Raw genomic sequence first — 16,651 nt, 5'->3', positions numbered from 1 at the left:
AAAAATACATTGTTGGCTTTTTTGTTTGTTTGTTTGTTTGTTTAGATATAAGTTATATCTATAAATTCTAACAAAAATATATAAGTTCTAGCAAATAATCTATAAGTTCTAACAAATATATATAAGTTCTAACAAAAGCAACAAAGCTTCAAAAAAATTCCAGAGTCTCTTTGTTTGACTATAGAGTTAACACTTAATGCTCTAAACTTATTAACTTCAAGGCAAGTTCACTGACTAATTTTCATAAGAAATGAACCATGGCATAAGACAGTCCCCTGTAGGATTTATCTCTCAACTCTATGTCATAATCTTAGCCACCACGGGGCATTTCGTGTGGCCCTAAACATCAATACTTGTGTAATTGCAGCCTAAAGTACAACCAGTGGAGGCTAAGAGCTTCTGAATCTTACTGACAAGGGATTAAATTCTGTAGCCTAGACACTGGTTCCTGTTCACACAAGAGATGTCTGATTTGAACAGAGGTGGCTCTTGCCTTGGGCATAATGGTTTCAGCTGCATCAGATCTTTGTAACTCACACTTAACTATTTCTGAGCCCTTTTCCTTCACTGCTTAAGATACTGGTACCACAATACAATGGAATGGAAAGTACAATGCACTTGCTCAGTAGCCCTTCGTAGGGGTACAGACTAGCTGAAAAACATTAACACTGCCATTATACTTGAGAGTGTCTTCACCAGCGTCTCCTTTTGAGAAAGGCATAAGACACTTACATGCCCTGGATTGTCTGCTAGCTTCATGCAGATGTCACAGATCTCAGGAAATAAAACCCTCGAGTAAGTTTCACCTAAGCCATACCTAGGTATTATCATGGGAACATCTGGTTACACTTTCCAAAGCATACAGACAGTGAAAAAAAATGTTCTGTAGTATGACTATAGTGAAGGCCACCACATATGATATTCCGTTCGTAACTTGTCACCCTGGCCGCAAGGACTACTTTCTGTCCCCGGTCACCTCGTCGCATTTACACATCAATATGATGAGCGGAAAAATGGCGTTTATTGTTAAAAGCTACAGAACTATATAGTATATCTTATCTTTTACTAGACTGTTCCAGAAGCTCACGCAGCCCCTGGCCAATCATATTGAATATCCCGCTCTGGCCACTCTCTTCCAAAAGACCATACACGGAGTTGTTATACACCTTATTATGAAAACAAAGAAGGACAGCCTCTCCTTCTTACGACACGGGTTCAAGTAAAGTAGGTGAACCAATAGCAAGCATATGAGGAAGGACCTTCAGCGTTACAGCCCGAGTACTCAGTAACATGCCTACTACAGTATGACTAGTTGGATTCCAGCTTTCTCCTGTAGAGTATAACCAGAAGATGAAGCCACTATAACATCAGTGAGCTGGTTCATACATAAGATTCTCCTAAAGAAGTTGGTGATGTGGGCTTGATGAGCAGGTAGAGCTCAATGGCCAGAACCAGACAGTGGTGATCAGATATTCAAAAGCGTTATGGACACACTCCTCGGTGACCAGCTCTAGGTGCCTGTGCTTCACCGAGGGGTTGGAACTGAGGAACTCGATTTACTTTTGTGTGCATGGGAGAAATAAATGTCATTCAAACACTGTCAGCTTTAATCCATGACTTTCCACAGTCTGCCTTTGAACACAGTGAGTAAAGATATCTAGTTCTTATGCAGATACCTTAGTAAATTGAAAATCTCAGCTCTTACATTCTCTCAGAAAGAATTTCACAAATAAATACATTTACTCTGCCATATCAGACTTGCTTACCTCTGTTATTGTTACATATAATCTTAAGGCCTTCAATAAATCAGTCGTGCCATCTTTGAGCTCATTGTATCCACATCAGAGTTTCTACCCACAGGCTTACAATCCTAGTTTGTGCAGTTTCTTACATGAGTGAATAAAGTTCACAAACTGCTTCAGTGTATGTTACTCAGTTTCTAAAGCATTCATTTTCTATGAATGATGTTTTGAATATTCAGAGTTTTAAAATACGAATATCACAAAACTGTAAGTAAAGTTTTTGAGTCCACTTTATTCATTCCTTATTTTTTCAGGACAATAATCTCACAAATATAGCAAACTGGAACCTTAAAATTAGAAAACAACTTTATCACTATCTAAATATTTTCATATTGATGACATAGGACAAGTTATTTTGTATTAAGTATTAGAACATTTTTGATAATGAGCTTCAAATCAAGAAATCATTAACTACAAAATTAACATTTAAGCCTGTTAAAAATGAACAAACAAACAAACAGAAAACCCTTGATATTGAAGAACTGCAACCATAGATGAAAAGTAAATACAAAAAGAGTCCAGTCTGGAAACCAGTAACTCCTGCTTTTGTGCTCATCTCTTTCTGCTGAAGGCCGGTATACATGCATAGATAAATGAGGATAAATAGGTAAAATGTGGATCTACTCTTTGTGCCCCACCTGTCTTCTATAATGGATTGCCATAATTGGGAGCATTCAGGGAATATCTGTTTCCTCTGCAAACTTTCTAAAAACATATCTCTCTTTTACACTAAAGAACTTCCTCACTGCACATGTATAAGATAGTGTCAGCGGTTTACAGGCTGGTTCGGCCTGGTTCTGTGACTAATGGGGCAGGGGGACCCATGGACCCATGCCCCAGGAAAGGAGAAAGGGGAAAAGGGGAAAAGGGTAGGGAGATGGGCCTAAAAACAGAACAGTGGCAACAGTCTGAGGAGGAAAGCTAATTTACTAAATAAGATACCGGAATGCAAGATAACACAATATAATACAATATAATTAAAATTGAAGCTAATAAAACAAAATGAGAGAGAGTCCTCCCCCCAAAAACCGAAAGTCTTGCTCTAGTGCTGAAGGCGAAATGCTGCTGAGGCAAGCAGAAAGGTAAGAAAGGGACATCTCGTGATCTGCGTACAGTTTTTATCTTTCCCTCTGAATGGAAAACAGTAACAGAACAGCAAGCTGTCCTCTGGGAGATGCTCTTCTTCTCTTCCGAGACAGGTATACCCAGAACTATCGACAGTCCATGGAACTGGAGCATTAACTCTTTAACTCTCGGTGCACTACATGATGTGGAATACCGATAACCAAAAATCATAACATCATGACAGATAGCCATTTGGGAGTTCATGAAGCTGAATTTTCTCTCTAATGTATTTCTTTCCTCACCAGTCTTAAAATGCTACAGTGCTCCTATATTTTAATAGGAATATAGTCAATTGGTAGCAAATGTCGCTATAGTAGGATAACACTCTGTCTGATTCATGTAATGTACTGAAGGGACAGAAACCTTTAGTATTTCTAAATGTGAATAAAAACATCATCATTATTGTCAGGAGGGAAATAATACAACGAATCATCACATTGTATATCTGGTAGATACATTCAGAGTTGTTTGAAATTGTGACATGGCTTAGATCACAAACCTAATTGTGATATTCTGAAATAAGGCTTCAGACAATTTAAGCTTGCATGTCTTGTCATTTTCTCTTAGCACCTAATTCTTGAATTTGAAAAGTGAAATGAACGAAATTCATCTAATGCACTTTTCCAATATGAAAAGATATCTGTTCTCTGACATAGTCATCTTTTTATCCAAGAAGATTTCTCAGAAGTGGTGACTAGGTTTAATCCATTCAAACTGTTATCATCATCATTATTATTAATTGATGTTTATAAAAAAGTTTCAAGAAATAATTGTTCTTATCCTTCTTTAAATTAACAATAAAAGTAATTTTTATTTGTGTAAATTGTATTACACTTGACTTTCAGAAAACCTTGTAGATTTTCCTGAGATTTTATGAATAACAAAGAATTTATTAAATCCCTTATAATTATTTAATTAAAAGATTATCTTTCCTTTCTTCAAGTATTAAGGGGAATGTAGAACTGATACCATAGCTCTATCAACAGGGAATTGTTTAATATACTAGAATGAAAACAGAAAAATTATACACAGAACCTCTCCTTTTTTCATGTAAAAGAAAGGTAAAAAAATCATACTCCACTAAATTAGTCTATAATATATAAATTGCATTCAAAACTCCCTTCTCTCTGTGATAATTAAGTTTCTGATAGGAAAAAAAAAAAAAAAAAAAGGCCACAGGTTACTCAGGCAGGACTTGACCTAGGTGAAATCATGAGGGTTGTCTTCATCATCTTTCTCTCTTCCATGTACCTTAGCACAGCTTCCAGGAGGATCCATTCCATGCACAGAGCTGAGGCTGATAGATCAGTAGTTCCCTGGGTCATCCTTTCTACTCTTCTTAAAAATGAGTGCGAGATTGCCTTTTGTTCCAGTCACCAGGGACTTCACTTGACCTCCATGACTTTTCAAATATCATTGAGAGTGTCATGGTGACTACATCAGCCGATTCCCTGAAGACTCTGGGGTGTATCTGATTGATATCCATAGAATTGTGCATATACAGGTTCCTCAGTGGTCGCAAACGTGGCCTTTACTGGCAGCGGGAAGGGCATTATTCTCCCAGTTCCCACCTTCCAAACCATCCATTTGAAGGCTGCATGAGGAGCACTTTCCAGTGAAGACTGAGGCAAAAAATTTTTTAGTACCTCAGCCTTCTCTTTGTTTGTTGTTTCCCGCGTGCCTGTATGTCTCACTAGAGTGAATGCGCTTTCTTGGACTTTCCTTTTCTAGTTGATCTATCTGTAGAAGCCTTTCTTGATCATCTTTCACATCCCTTGCCAAGTCCATTTTGGGTGGACCTTGGCCTTCCTGGTCCCATCCCTGCAGAGCATGTACTTCTTCCAGGGTACCTGTCCCTTCTTCTGCTGCCTGTGCATTTTCTTCTTGCTCTCCAGTTTGAGCAGCCTGCTCTGGTTCAGACATGCTGTTCTCTTGCCTTCCTTTCCCAGCTTCCTACACCTGGGAACGGAGATCTTCCTTAAAGATCCACCAGCTCTGCTACACTGCTTTGTCCCTGAAGACTCTTTCCCAGGGAGTATTGTTGAGTAACTCCCTGAAGAGCAGGAAGTTGGCTTTCCTAAAATTTAGCAACCTGATTTTACTCTTCATCTGTCCCATATCCCTCAGGAATGTAAACTTCACCACTGCATGACAGGTACAGTCCAGACAGCCTCCAATCTTGATGTCACCAATCAGTTCACTTGCACTGGGAAGCAGCAGGCCCAGTATTGTCTTCCCACTGGTGAGGATCTCTATCACTTGGCTGAAGATGTCAGCTTTGATAAATTCTAGGAGTCTTCTGGATTGACTACAGCTCTCCATGCTACTTTTCCAGCAGATGTCAGGGTGGTTGAATTCCCTCAGCAGGATGAGAACCTGTGATTGTGATGCCTTCTGTGATTGGAGAAAGGAGGCTTCATCAGCAGATTCCATGTGATCAGGCAGCCTGTAGAAGACACATCTACAGGGCTCCCTTTGCTGTCTCACCTATAAGCTTTTGACTTGCTTGTGGTCATTCTTCAGGGGCATCTCTTCACACTCTATTCCTTTCTTAAAGTAGAGGGCAACTCCTCCTCCCCTCCTTTTTCTGTCCTTTCTGAACAGCTTGTAACTGCCGATGACTACACTCCTGTCATGGGAATCGTGGCACCAGGTTTCAGTGACAGCAACTTAGTCATGATTTTCTAATACCATGGTGTCTTCCAGCTCCTCATGTTCATTTTCCAAGCTGTGTCCATCGATCTAGAGGTTTCAGTTGGGCAGCCAGCATTGTTACATTCTTGGAGGATAACTCTAGTTCTTTTGAAGTACTTCCCTTGAGTTTCCATGCTGTCTCCTCCTATTGCCTCAGTGGTGCCTGGCTCATTTTTCTAATATTTCAAGTGTGCTGCATTGTTTTCAGCACATCTCAGGGCAGCAGCTTGAGGGCTCCCACTAGCACTTTGTCCCTCCAGCCTAGCCATGCTGTTACACAATTTATCATGGGCAGGCTCGCTATAAATCCCACCACCCTTTAAACCGAGTTTAAAGCCCTGTCAATAAGCCCTGCTAGCTTTTCCCCAAGGACTCTATTCCCCTTTTGAGAATTGTGAAACCCATCTGGTGCCTGCAAGTCTGGTTCCATGAAAGCCATTCTGTTGTTCATAAACCCAAAGTTTTGACAGTAGCACCAGCCATGAAACCAAGTGTTTATAGATTGGACTATTCCATTTCTTTCAGTGTCCTTACCCAGTGCAGGAAGCAGAGAATAAAAGATGACCTGGGCCCTCAACTATTTCAGCAGATGTCACAAGGTTCTGAAATCTCTTTTGATGGTTCTTGAACTACTTGTAGTTGCTTTGTCACCCTCCACATGGAAAAGCAGTAATGGGTACTGATCTGTTGGCGATACCAGGCTAGGAAATTTCCCAGTAACCTTCTTCACTTGACCCCCAGGGAGGCAATGGACTTCTCTAAGAAGAAGGTCTGCACAGCGTATTGGACACTCAGTTCTCTGCAGGCAGTAGTCCACTATAAAATTTCAAGAAATAAATCAGAGATGACTGAATAGAACTTGAGAATCCAAAGTGGTAAAAGTGAGTGGAATTACTTTTTGAAAGATATGACACTGCTGTCCTCCATAACTGAAATATATTCCTATTTCATATTCAGTTCTCATGCCCCGAATCAGTCAGTGAAACTAAGTTGGAAAAAATAATGACACTACAGTGATAACTGTAGCAGCATTTACATATGCTTGTTTTGGATTTTGAACTGTTCCTTAAATGAAGATTGATTTTGGGAGAGAATAGGAAGACACATTTATAAACAAATTACATTACTGCTGCCAAAACAGAGCCAAAACACTCTGTGGATGATGCTTGTAGTCCATCACAGGTCTTTTGATTACCTCAGTTTGTGGGAGGGTAGCACTTATAATTACTACATCAGAAATCTAGCACACCAATATTATAATGAAATTCCACGATATATTTCTATGTAGAACAAAAAATTACAAATATAAATAGTTACAGTAAGTAGTTGAAAAATACAAAAATAAATAAAAATGTATTTATTATATTTAAAATGTGGCTTACAAAACATTTCCTATAGTCTAACTTAAATAGCTCTAATCTGTTCAGCTGAAAATATTGACAGCGCTGAGTGAATGAAACGAAGGCTGCCTCAAGTTTATTCAGATATCACATAACAAAAATTACATTAGGATTGTCTATATTTTGCCCACAGAAAGAATTTTATGAAAGCTTAAGATATCTTTCTGGCAAAATGATTTATTTTGTGCAATTTTGACTGTTGAAAGTCATTCTACTTTAGTCACTGTTATCCTTTTTCCAACTAGGGAATTTTGAAAGAGTGGTACAAGCAAGACAAGTGAAAATGACAAGTATATAATATCATTTAATGTTTATTGGATGATACTTCCACATTTGGAAATCTAAAATGACATTGTGGATGTAAGAGAAATTTATTGAAATATTTATTTTCTGAAATGTAATTTTAAAATTTTCTATTTCTTTCTTATATTTTTTCTTTAAAAATGTTTGTCATGCTTTTGAAATGCTACCTTAAAAGTGAACTTATGAAAAATGTAAAACATTGCAACTCTAGGAAACAAAATGAGTCTCCTCATGAAAGCCCTCATCTTCAAATTTTAGAAGCACCTTACTGTCAGAAACATCTGACATGATTTTTAGGAGACAGGATCTATGGTGAAGAAGTTTTAATTCGCGATTGCAATGGCGGGCGTCCTGCCAACAGGAGTGTGCCTATGGACACAATATTGCAGCTTTTGTACCTCGTCTCCCCCAAGCCTACTCCCCCCTCTGTTTCCCCGTTGGCTGGGTACTCCAGGTTCACAGTCTTACTGAAGGTTTACATTTGTTAACTACATTCTGACACTTGTTAATTCATATGCTATCTTGTGCCAGTCAGTCCTCATCCTGCTGTTTCCAAGATGCCTCAGTACTCTTATCGTACTGATATGGTGATTTTCTCCAAAGCTACTTCCATTCTGTCCAAAGGATGCTTCCTTTGTTAAACAAAGAACACCGAGGGGGGATGCCAGGCCTTCCCCATGCCTCTTTAGGCATTTCCTTGGGCATGTCATGATTTGTTCTCTGGTTTGATCAGTCTCCTGCAGGATATTCTTGCAATGTGTATGACAAAATATTACATATATATATTCATACTGGCTAAACATGAATTGTTGTTAGCTATACACATATACTGCCAATTATTTTGCAGTTTTTATTTCTATAAATTACCCCATTTATTTAATCTCTGTGATGCTAGATGACTAGGAAACAAAATTCTTATATTGTTCTTATGGAGAAACAACATTCCATTCCCAAAATACTAACATATTCATATCACTTAAGTTATGCGTTCAAGTGTTAACTTGACCTGACCCTGTAGAACTTTATGATATGATTATCACAACATAAGACAAAATGATTTCTGAATTAGATTTTTTTAGCTACTGTTTCCTCTTCCTGGGTTGAATGCCACATGCAGATAAAAATGTAGTTATAATTCAAAACCAAATCACGTTTCATTATTATGTTTCAAGAAAATCCTGCTATTTATTTCAGTAGAGAAAGTCTAAAGGAAGTAGAGCTGTATAATAGTTTATACATTTTATGTATTTTTAATCTGTTAGTTATTTGGTATTGTTTAATTGATGATTCTAAGGGGTTAACTGAAGCAGAAGCTGACAGAATATATGGAAGGGAGAAAATGAGTTGCTGTTCCAGCAAATACCTGAGACAGCGCAGAAAGCAAAATGTTTTGAAGTCTATCACTGCATACCTGCAGAGTTGTCAGACTAGTTTGATCAAGCTCAAATCACAGGTGAAAAAGGAAATTTTTTTCTGCCTTTATAAAGGGCCACTCCTTGTAAAACTAGACTCAAAGTTTAGCTGAAGTCGAGCTTCCATACCTGAGATCTTCAGTTAAGATTGTCCTGTATAAGTCTTCAGGTAGGAGAGGTAAACAATATAGTTATGTTGTTTTCAGATTTCTTTTTTAGTTGTTATTATTTAAATTGAAACAAAATTTTATTCTGCAAGAGCTGCTTTATATCACAATATAAACCAGTTCATCACAGCTCTGAGAAAAATTTGCAGGCCTTAGCTCTTCTTAGACCTATTCATTAATCACATAAAGTTCAATAAAATAGGTCAAAATCCCACAGGTCTGGACTCAGGTGGAAGCCAAAATTACAACTAGATGGTAGAATAATAGAATACCCTGAATTGGAAGAGACACACAGTGATGATCAAGTCAAAGTCCCGGATCTACAGAGGAATACCCAACAATCAAACCATGTTTCTGAGGGTGCTAGCCAAATACTTAAACTCCAGCAGGTTTGGCAGTGTCACCACTTGGGGAGCCTGTTCCAGTACTTGACCATCCTCTCAGAGAAGAACCTTTTCCTAATACCTGACCCAACTCTTGCCTGATGCAGCTGCATCCCTCAAGTCCTGTCACTGTCACCAGAGAGCAGAGATCAGCACTGCCCTTCCACTCTCCTCATGAAGATTTGTAGCTTACCACGAGACCTCCCCTCAATCTCCTCTTCTCTGGGCTGAACAACCCAAGGAACCTCAGCCTCTCCTCATACATCTTGTCCTCTACACCCTTCACCATATTTGTAGCCCTCTTTTGGACACTTTAGTAGTTTTATGTTCTTATTGTACTGTTGCAATCAAAACTTCACCCAGGGTTCAAAGTGAGGCCACACCAACATGGAGCAGAACTGGACAATCCATTCCCTTGACCAGCAATGCTATACCGGAGCACCCCAGGGTACAGTTGGCTCTTTTCGCTGCCAGGGCACACTGCTGACTCATATTCAATTGGCCATCAAACAAGAACTCTCAGATCAATTTCTGCAAGGCTCCAACATCTCAACCCAAGACTGCAAATATATCCAGGTTTGCCATAAACCCAGTGTAAAATCTGGCATCTATTCTTATTAAACTTCTTGTGGCTGTTGATTTAGCCAGCCCTTCAGTTTGCCAAGATCTCCCTGTAAGACCTCTGTCTATTCTGACAAAGATGATCTGCATTTGAATACACAGCAGGAAAGGCAATTATGTTATTAAACAGAAGAATATTGTTCTATAGTTGATATACAAGGTATGCTTGCATACCAATTCTATATTAAATGAAAGACAACTTCAAGCACTTGAAGAGCTCTATTATTAAAAATTTACACCACATACAAACATGGTAAATATGCAATATGTGGCTTGATTCTAGCAAACTGCTTCCCATTTTTTTTAATTTATTTAAAAATCTTTGCTAGTTAAGAGTTTTTTAAAATATACCTGCAGTACTTAGATGATTGTTTGCTTAGCAGTTTTTACAGTAGTGCAATATTGCTCTTGCAAGCACATAATTTGATGTGTTTTTTTTTTCTCTCATTCAACCTTGAGTGAGCTACAAGGGCAGAATCCATTTGGTAACGGTGAGATTTATCTAAACAAAAACAGACATCTAAAGTAGAAACATTTATGTCTGAAATAATTATTGTAGACTTCATTTATAGTTAGTAGTTGGAAAAAAATACAAAAAAAGACCCCAAACAACAACACATACTTACAAGGTATGATTTTTACTTGTCTGATATGATTAATTTTATTCTACTGTAGTCATATTAAGTAGAACAGAAGAGTTCCACATTACTGCTCAAGACATCTTTCAGTTACTGTGAAGTGTAATGACGCTTTGAAAGAAAAATAGTATGTTGTAATCAAGAAGGTTGCAAAGTGTAGAAATTTATCCAAGTCTTAAAAAGCAGCTTTTTATCCAAGAAGCTCTCTTTGGTGGGTAAAGCCATCCTGTGAAAACCTGGTATACATTAATGCCTGGGTTCTCTGTCCCAAGCCAATGGACATGATTGCTCTTTTCCCATTAGGAAGTTTTGTCCATTAAGGAGACTGAATGCGTATTCCAGAGAAGTACACACATAGTCACACAGAGGATCCAAAAAACTAGCCACACCATCTGCTGCAAAAGGCATGCTCACGTAAAACATAAAGACAGTTGACAAATTCCTAATTCTCCTGTCTTTCTAATCAGGATTGAGGTTCACTACTTAAAGTACATACTCTAACTCTTAACTTACACAAAGATGCATTTACAGATTCCTCAGATAAAATTACGGTCTCTCAAACTGCTTAATATCCAGACCTGGACACAGTCCTTTGTGACCTGCTCTAGGTGGCCTCTCTTGAAGATGGAGATTGGAACAGATGACCTCTGGAGGTCCCCTCTCACTAAAAATTTTGAGGAAAGTGTTAACTTTTTTCTTCGGTTTTATATTGCCTCTTCTGTAAAGTTAAAGTTAACTATTCTGCCTAAAAGTTAGGAACTGCTTGTTTTGTTTCTGCCCAAGAATCTAAACACTGACCTGAACACTTTCTAGATAAACTAGGAGAAATAAACTAATCTTATGACAAAATGCATAAATAAATAAAGAAATTCTATTTTGAGAAAAAATCAGCATTGGAGAAAAGGGAGGCATAACATGATCGCAGGGAGGCTTAACAAAGGTCTGGAGTCAGCTGACACCTGTCCTGCACTGGAAGCTCCTTTTTGCATGAAAATGAGGGAAGATAATTTACTTACTCAAGCCTGGTGTAACAATATGATTGGATATGTTTGCACAGCATTTTGTTTAAAATTGTATATAAGCTTCTCAAAATTCTAATGGTTCCTGTGGGCACCCTTACTTACTCTAGCTCAGACTTCGAATCTGATGAGAAAATGGTCTTCCTCCTCGTTGTATGCTAAGTCAACTTCAAATTTTCTATTGGATTATACATACACAAGTTAGGTAAAATTTACTAGGGAGAAATACACACTCTGGTCACTCTAGTCACTGAGACTTTATTTCACTTATCCCAATCTCTCTGCCTGCTGAAACACAAACTTTGCAGCACTCACAGGCAAGGTAAGTTGAACAGAAAGATACTTCAGAAAGAATTTAATGTGAAGATAGGACAGACCATAATAATTTAGTGTAGTGATTAGTCATACAAGCCTACTGACTGGTGACTACTTACATGTGACTAGACTCTTGTCTTCCACCTCCCTATTTTTCCATCCTTGTTCTTAGCTGATATCCCCTTTCCCAATCTCTGATGTTTTCCCTAAGCATCCGATAACAGTTTTTTAACAGTTCTTGTTTTTGCACAAATCTCTTCTGGTACCCCCTGATAAACATCACACAGCCCCCAACCCTGCTGGTAAGTGTCCTGCAATAGTCATGTATCCCCATGCTTATCAGTTACAAAGTTCCTATCAAGTCCTGCATGCATTCTTAAGGGCTGGTCAATCAGGAGGTGAGGAGTTCTGGTCTTGGTTATTGCTTTTGCTCCTCAGATTTGTGTATGTGTGTGTTTATCACTCTCCTTGCTATTTCCTTAACCAGATAACTTAATGAACCTGATGTTCTCACATGGCACTTACTATACTACCCTGACTGATTTTCTACTGCCAGCTGATACTTATTCTAGTTCTCTTATCATCTTTATTAACATTTATTGTAGCATGCTCTGGCTTCTACATGAAGCATAAGTCCATGTTCATGCTTTTTGTTTGTTTTCTGAATTAGAAACCAGAAATGAATGAGAAGCAAGACTATCCATAATCTCATTATGCACACTCATCTCTTTTATACCACATAATCTGGTTTCGGTTCATTCTTAGATGTAGTGACCATATGTAGTTTAGAATTAGCTGGGAAGGTTCACACAATCAGTAGGCAATAGATGATTCAGAAGAGTTCCATTGCTGAGAAGCCAGCAGGAGGTATTTGTCACGAAAGGTGTCACTAACAATAAAGCAGCAAGATAGCTGATATTATGAATCATAGATAAGTGAATTAAAATGACTTTTTGCTATTATATCTGAAGCAATTGTACACACATTTGGGATTTTTTAATGCATTTTTTAGTAGTTCTAGTCGAATAATCTGTAGGAAACTCTTTTTATTTGCTTGAACTCTGAATCATTTCTACTACACATTGTATTTTAAATATTCCATACCTTTATGTTTGAGTTCATGAGAATACAATGAATTTTCTAATAGGTAATTGGAAGGAATTTATATGCAGTAACTTTGGAAGCACTCATTCTATATTGTCTCCATTGCCTTAACTAGAAGTCTGGGTTTTAGGATTTAGTACTGTTTGTTTATTTGTTTGTGGAAGTTCTTCATTCAGCCTACTAGTAAGCTTATGTTTTTTCAAGCAAAAAGTTACAGATTTCTAAAAGGTTACTGGACTTAAGATTAAGTCAATTATTCTCAAAACCTTTATTTATATATGTTGTCTTCTTACCAAACTGGAATGTTTTTTGTCTTTGTTTCAAAAAGGTATCTATTTTAACTGACAGTAAGAGTTGGGCTTAACATATATGATACCTAAGCATACAAAATAAGTTATGTTAAATGAACAGCTTAACACACGCAAAAAATATAACTATTCTCTTCTACAAGAGATACTTTATAGAACTTTATTTTCTTCTGATACATCCTAACGTTAACAAGTTCTCAGAAAAATCTTTAGTATTCTTTATATTTAGAAGGAATTGAACAAATGGTATTTTGAGAATAGATATATATTCTTGTAAAAAATATATTTTTTTCCACTAGAAGTAGGTACAATTACAGGAATAATTTTATACAAGCTTATAACTTCAGTGCAGCTCAAACAAAGTTAATCTATTCATGAACAGTGAATTATATCAGTGTTTTGAGAGTCTAAACTAAATCAATGAGAAATTAAAGGAAGTTCTTGTTGATTGAATGTCCATAGACATTATTTTTTAATAAAGTTTGGATGTTGTCTAATAAATCTATTCCAATACAATATTCTTAACTTCCATGGTTATGGAACTCCTTACAAATTATAAAGGACTTTACTGGAGAATACTCACTACAAAATCATACATAATTCATACTATTTATAGTCCATTTAATAAAATATTTTGAGTAACTCATTTTATAAGCAGAAAGGTCTAATATATGCTCAGAAACTAATTAGAAATACTCTATTTCTTCCAGTAGAAATTCTCTGATGAAGTGATTCAGCTTCCTTTTTAGTCAGTGTGCTAAATTAAGAAGTCCTTGAAATATTTCATTCTGGGGTACCACTCCATAGTTAATGTAAAAATAAAAATGATTTGTAAAGGAAAGGGCTTCAAAAATGTAATAACCTATATTTAAAAGTATAGTCATTTTTATTACTTGCATTGATTTCAGAGTTAAGGGTCCTACTGGAATTATTTATATGGTGATACATATCAGTGATGCTGCAAATAATGTCATCCAAGTTTCCAGAATTTTAAAAATTATTTTTTAGTACATTGAAGACAAGGAGTTTTATAATCCCACTACTCTACAGTAAAAGTAGAGAGTATCTCTTACTGATATTTTGCTACAGTTTTTCTGGAAGCTGAATGTGCATAAAAAACTTCCTAAGGGTCAAATATATCATAACTGTAATATTTTAGCTATACTTGAACTATGCTTGAAAACATAAAAAAAAAAAAAAAAAAGCTAGATATCCATCTTCGTGTTACTTATATTACCTTGTTTTTATTACCAAAATAACATTTTTGTAATTAAAGATACGGTATTTTTTGCATTTTACATATGCAAACTCCATTATAGCCATTAAAAATTCTTATAAATTCACCTTATAAAATTTATAACAATGGCCAAAGCTCTGAGGAAACCAACAGCCCTGACCATCAGAGCTCCTTCCATTCTGCCTAAAGCTAAGGACCCTGTTCTAGCCCACAGGGTCATCAGTCCCTGACTCTGTGATGACACAGCAGGGCCAGTCTTCAGCTACCCACAGTCCAGCCCTGTCTAACCATTGGCCTCTCTGAATTTGGCTAACTCACATTCCAGGTTCCAGACCACTTTTGTTTAGTCCACATCCTAAGAGAGGTGCTAGGTGCCAGGGCTCGGGCTCTCCCAGTACCCTCATGGTTGTGTTGGTAGTACAGGTCCCCAACCAGATGGATCCCATTGTATTACACCTTGGGTCCCTTCCTGTGCCCTTACATTGATATAAGTCTTAGCATTTTCAGTAAAACTGATGAGTTCTTTGGCCATGTTAAAGTAGTAGCAAAGCAGACATCTTTGAACTGTTCATGTCCTTTTAACATGTAAGGGTAAAGAAAAGAGGAGAAGAAAGAAGAGAGGAGAAAATTGTTCAATAGGAAGGGACTGAAAAATATCAAGTCTCAACTGCCTAACCTCTTCCGAGCTAATAAAAAGTTAAAGGATATTATTGAGGGTATTATCCAAATGCCTCTTGAACACTGGGAGACATGGGGCACCGATCATCTCTCCAGGAATCCATTTTAAGTTTTTGACCAACCTTCAAGGTAAAGAAATTTTTCCTAAACCTGATATCAAGTCTGAACCTCCATTGACACAGCTTTATGCTGTTACTTCAGATTCTATCATCACCAGGTGAAAAGATTGACACTTCCCTCTCTTCTTCCCTTCCTCAGGAAGTTGTAAAGTGCAATGAGGTCATCTTTTAGCTTCCTTTACTCTATACAAGACAGCTCAGGTGTTCTTAGCCTCTCCTCATAGGGCATGCCTTTCAGTTCTTCTAACAGCTCTATTGTCCCCCGGATGTATTCAAGTATCTTAACATGCTTTTCATGTTGTGGAGCCAAGAACTGTATACAGTATTCAAGGTGAGGTCACATCTATGCTAAATACAGTGGCAGAATCACCTATTTTGACCAAATGGCTATGTTGTTTTTAATGCACTTCAAAATACAGTTTGCCTTTTTGGCTGCATGTGCACAGTGCTGACTCATATTGAGTCTACTAGTCAACCAGCACCCCCAGATCATTTTCTGCAGAGCTGCTATCTAGGCATCCATCTGTCCATCTGTACCAGTGTCAGGAATTATTCAATTCCAGGTGTAGAACCTGACATTTACCTTTGTTGGATTTCATGGCGCTGATGACTTTCAGTGTTCTTCCGCAAGAACTTTCATCCCTTCTTAAGGTCAACAGCATCTCCCAGATTAATATCACCAGCAAACTTGTCAAGGATGCATTCAACTCCTGGAGAACACAGCTTGTAACCAGCCAATAGACAGACTTAGCACTGTTCATTATGACCCTTCGAGCTCTACCATCAAACCAGTTAGTTACCCAGCAAAGTGTGAAACCACTTTTTCCCACAGTTAGTGAATTTATCCAGAAGGATGCTATGGAGGATAGTATGAAAAGCATTAAAAAAATCCATAAAGATTGTATTCACCGTCTTCCTTCTATCCACAATGCAGGTGACCTTATCATAGTAGGAGATCAGTTTACTGAGACAGGATGTTACCTTTATGAGCCTGTATTGACTATGCACAATAGTAGCTTTGCTATTTAACCATCTCTCAATATCCCCTTGGATAATCTTCTCCATAACTTTGTCAAGCACTGAATTTAGATGAACAGTTCTGTTGTTTCATTCTCTCATGGCCTTTTTCGTATATGGGTATAAGATTGTCTTGTTTACAGTCAGGAGGAATTGCACTGCTTACAAGATTGTACACGGAGAGAGTGGTGGTCAATGACTCAATGTTCAAATGGAGATCAGTGATGCGTATTGTCCCTTGGGATTTTTACTGCAACTTATGCTCTTAAATTCTTCATCATTGTCATGGTTTTATGATTTTCGGTTATT

The sequence above is a fragment of the Numida meleagris genome, chromosome 1 (genome assembly GCF_002078875.1).
Source record: "Numida meleagris isolate 19003 breed g44 Domestic line chromosome 1, NumMel1.0, whole genome shotgun sequence".
In the NCBI taxonomy this organism is placed as follows: Eukaryota; Metazoa; Chordata; class Aves; order Galliformes; family Numididae; genus Numida; species Numida meleagris.
This window is presented reverse-complemented; position numbering follows the sequence as displayed.